This window comes from Podarcis tiliguerta (assembly GCF_965153285.1).
Source record: "Podarcis tiliguerta genome assembly, chromosome: 2".
NCBI lineage: Eukaryota > Metazoa > Chordata > Lepidosauria > Squamata > Lacertidae > Podarcis > Podarcis tiliguerta.
The window spans coordinates 45,446,045-45,451,132 of NC_139535.1; positions in this window are offsets into that span (position 1 = coordinate 45,446,045).

Sequence of the window (5,088 nt, forward strand, 5' to 3'; positions counted from 1 at the left end):
ATAAACAGTAGGCATTTTGTTAATGAGCTGAGCACTTTCCTTTCTTTCACAGGTACCATACTGGCCCGAATATAAGCCGCACCTTTAAAATTCAAGGGGGGGGGGGAGAGACACAATACCTGAATATAAGCCACTCCCTTAAAATTCTACAGGCACTCACACCCATTCTGTTTTACCATATGTCTATTTCAGCAGTGATATCGTAAAAGCCAATTTTTGTAAGGTTGCGAATTTAAGCCACACTTTAACTTTTCACGGTCGGAATTTGGAGAAAAAAGTGAGGCTTATATTCAGGCTAATATGGTATGTGCATAGATATAGTTCAGATAGACTAACACACAGTGCAATAAGCCGGGAGCTTATGAGAGCCGCCAACTGCTCCAGAAGGAGGGTTTTAACAATTACAAAAATGAACAAGAGGCACTTAGCAGTTTTAGAGTAAACTTTAAGAGTGCGGCACTCAGCATGACAGAAACCCACTGTATGTGTGCCTTTTCTCTCTGGAAACTGCCACAGGAAACAGCCAAGATTCCTCAGAGACACTATCAAACTCTCAAGTGGGTGTTCACCTGCTGCTACTTCACACTTCAGGATATACTTCATTCCTAGGTTTCTCATGAACTTGGTTTCCAGCCTCTCTACCTAAACAGCCTACTTTCAGAGGCAATGAATTCCAGCTCTAAGTATAAATATATTGTTATAGGGTTGGTGGTTTTTGGACTGGTGGTGCCAGTCTGTGGGTCCCTTCCTGGTCTGCGATTCTGTATCATGGAGGTTTCAAATCTAATAGAAGAGGCCTCTGAACCAGTCAGACCAGTTTATTTGTAAGATAATGGCCACAGTCAAGTACTGCCATTTTTATGTCCAAAGAGTTTTCCCTGTTGCCATAGAGACAAATGGGAGTAACCTTCCCCCTACCCTCACTTAGTTGGAAGCAAAATCACCTTGCAAGTTAGAAGAACAATAGCAAGTGTTTGTTATGGGATATCTGGCTGATGCTGGAAGCTACAGAGGTTTCTATGATGTACCCAAATATTTGGTTTGGTTTGGGGATCTCCCTGGGAACCTAATGGCTTGGCAAGATCTGTTGGAGTGTCAATGCAGAGAGCACTTCCATCAGGTTTGTATATATGTGTAAATAAAACCATTTATCCTAAAGACACCACAGTTTCCACTGACCTTCTTTCCAAGGAAACCGAATGCTGGGTAAATGCTGAAACCTCTGGTGTCTCTCACCAAGCACCAATACGTTTAGAAAAGATGTAAGAAATATTTAAGATTACTACTGTTGTATAGTAGTAAACAGCACTGTAATATTAGGATTAGGAAAATATATGCATTTTTAAAACTCGTTCAAGTCTTTAAGTATACAGTTTTGCAATCCTTTCAAGCATAGATACTTTTTGAAGAGAACAATAAATGTCCTTTGAAGAATGTTATTTCCACCCTACAGTAGAAATTAGATTATTTCTGACTCATCCTAATCATTTTCTATTGCTTTTTAAAGAATCTATCAGTGGAATACCTTCCACTTTTATTTGTAACTCTCTTCTTGAATCATTCTAATGCATGCCTTTGTTTTAATCAATACAGCATGAAGAAACTCCAACTGCTAAATTAAAGGGATGAATGAGGTAATTTCTTTTATTCAGAGATTATTCATCAGAGAGAAAGCCTACAAAACTAGACACTAATGAAGAGCATGTACACAAACATACTACTGGGAAGCACTTGATCTTGGAGCTATTCACCAAACAAGACAATAGATATAATGGATGGATTTCAACGTAACGCTAATACAATAATTCCCTTAGTGCAACCATTTCTGCTTGCCAGATTATATAATTGCAGAGTTGGAAGAGACCCTAAGCGTCATCTAGTCCAACCCCCTGTCAAGCTGGAATGAGCTCACCTTTCCTCCCCCCACATGCTGCTCTGGGGGCTCTCCCAACCCCTCAGAGCTATTTGGGAGGCATGGAGAGAGGCGAGGGGGGCAAATCTTCACCACATTAACAGGATTCATTGCAGCAGCTCCTGGTAGAGCAGCTACTACTTGAACCCAGCCTTGTGAATGCCAACAACAAGGGTCTGCCACTGCAGATGTGCCTGGGCCATCTACTCTCAGAAACAGTGTTTTTTTTCTGGGGGGACGCAGGGGTACACATACCCCTAAACATTTTGTGAATCTAACGGAAGAAGAAACTTTTTTTTAATTAAAAAAATAGTTTCTTCTCTAGCATGGTGAATCATCTGTTCCATTAAATAGCACAGTGAATCGTCAGTCCCGTTGCTACCCCTGATGGCGGCCTCATTTCCTGTCATGGTGTTTCCTGAGTCTTAGACAGCAGCGAGTGTTTAATGTGTGAAGTAGGAGTTGGAATCTAGAACGGTGATTGGCCAGTTTTGTTGTTACCACCTCTGATGGTGGCTTCATTTCCTTTTTTGGTGATTTTCTTGAGTCAAAACGAGAGTACCTCAATACACACACACACACACACACACACACACACACTGCTCAGAAATATATACATTTTCTAAGATTAGTTTGTTGCATAAAAAGCAACAAGAGTTTTGTAGCACCTTAAAAGACCAATACATTGATTACGGCAGCACCAAGTTACATTATGTGTAAAACCCACTAGAGTTATCTAAACACATGAAAATAAAGGGGGAAACCGCAAAGGTTGGCTTAAATGGCAATGAAATGTAGAACGTACAGTCTGTGTCAATTTAATTAGACATTAGAGCTTAAATGTATGCAAAAATATGTGAAGTGACTCGTGAAAGGTAAAGTAATTGGTGATAATGCAGCATTATGGCATAAGGGTTGTGATGACCTCTACATCCCGTGCCCGAAACCAGGTGATGGCAGCTGAGGGCTGTTCACATTTGATGCCAGGGAATGTGGAAGAAGGACATCTCAGTTAGGTCCAAACTCTCAGGCAGCTGGCCTTAGATTTAGTATGAAAGGAAGTGGCATGGCTTTTATATTATCAGATCATCCACTGGACTTTTGTCCACAAAAGCCTATGTTGCTGTAAGTCTGTTAATTTTTAGCTGCCAACCAACTCTTTGTTGGTTTTGCTGAGCTATTGAGAAAAATCAACATTATTTTGTCAGTTTCTAGACACTGACCAACATTAAGGCTGGCATAGGAATCTGTGGGCTAAGGGTTGCATGTGGCCTTTGGTTAATTTCATGTGGCCCTCTGCAAACAATCAGCTCACACCTGCATTAATGGAGGGGCAAATGGGGTGGTAGCAGAGGGGCCAACTTGGGCCCCAGACTGTGGGTGCCCAGTTGCATGCGAGACATAACATCACAACGTCACGTCATGTCTCACGTGCGCTGCTCAGCCTCCACCTGACACTGCTGCTCCCTGTGGGCCCAAACAGAGGCCCTGCAGTAGAGAAGGAGACCTGGCCCAGCCCCTGCTGGAGAGTCAGAGGTAAGGCAGCCGGTGGTGGTGCATGGCACCAACAGTGAAATTTTTGTGGGTGCCCAGGCACCCAGGGCGCCCTGGAGTTGGCTGCAGTGGGTGGCAGTGAAATAGATGGAGAGGAGGAGGAAAGCAGAAAGAAAGGAGGAGAGAGATGAAGTGGCAGAGAACAAGAAAAATGAGACTAGAGAGTGTGTGTTCTGCAATCTCTGTCTGCATTTGCCTCTTGTGGTACCCACCACCGGACACAGCCTACAGCTGACATTTCCTGCATGTCAATAACCTTTCACAGAGAAGAAGGTCATTCACTCCTGCTGAAGGACAAAACCATATTGAGATCCAAAAATAATCAGCCTGGAAACCTATAATGCTATCAATGGCTCATCCAGCCGTGGGTTGAGGCAATGTATGGCATGCCCAGAATCCAGGCAAGAACCTAGAAACAGGATTACCTTACACCTGTAAGTGTGTAAATCTGAAGAGCAGTTGGTCTCTAGATCCCTGTACAAAAGTCCAACCCAATATCATTTATTTATTTATTTGGACATGCCATGTGCTCTTGCACTGATCTGTTCTTGTAGAAATGGCTGCTGGTTCACGACACATAAAACTCATATAGATAGATAGATAGATAGATAGATAGATAGATAGATAGATAGATGATAGATAGATAGATGATAGATGATAGATAGATGATAGATAGATAGATAGATAGATAGATATTAGTTTATTTATTTATTTATTTATTTATTTATTTATTTATTTCAAAAAGCTATTTATATACGGCACTATTATAAAGGAGTAAGGTGGTGTACAGCCACATAAAACATATTATCACAATCACATGAATGGCCAAGTGAGAAATTTAATAGTGTTAAATAGCCCTATCTACCCTTTTCTTACGTCATCTATAAGGAAAATACATGACTGGCAAAAAAAAGTTTTCATACCATTTTTGTTAAAGAAAGTGCCAAGGTGATTCATGCTGAGTAACAGGAATAAATCATTTGCACCAGTCATCTTAAGTTATGCAAAAGAGGTGACTTGTATTTCTGGAATGCTGACACATTGTTTGTAAACCCTCCATAGCCAGTGATATCAGTTATTGTACACTTCATTATCTATGAAGGAAATCTGAAATGCTGCAGCTTATCAAGGACATCTTTTTCAAAACGATGCAGCCAAAATTCTAATCATCATGGCGTCTGAACAATTGCAAACAATGACAACTTTCTGGACTTCTGTATTCAACCTTGACCTACAGAGCTCAGCAGAAGTGCTATAGCTCAGAGTGCATTCCTGTGCTGCCATTCTAATGCCAGTACTGAAAATATGCTGGCAGTGGCTTGCTGTGAAACGACACTGCAGAAGTTTATTTCCTGATTGTCTAGGATTCATTTCCCCCCCATTGCTGAGGAGGACAGTTGTCCATAGCGGCTGATATTCACATTTCTGATCATTCTACTGGATTATATTTTGCAAGTCAAAATGAATAAATGTTAGGAGCGTGCAGGGGAGACGGCTGTGATTTCTATGGTTTAGCAGGCTTGTAGGGAGCGCAAAGGGATTTAACAACTGACTTGACAGAAAGAAAGGATTAAGTCCATTCAGCCAAAACAGGATAGAGAACTCATTCAAACCCGCACATG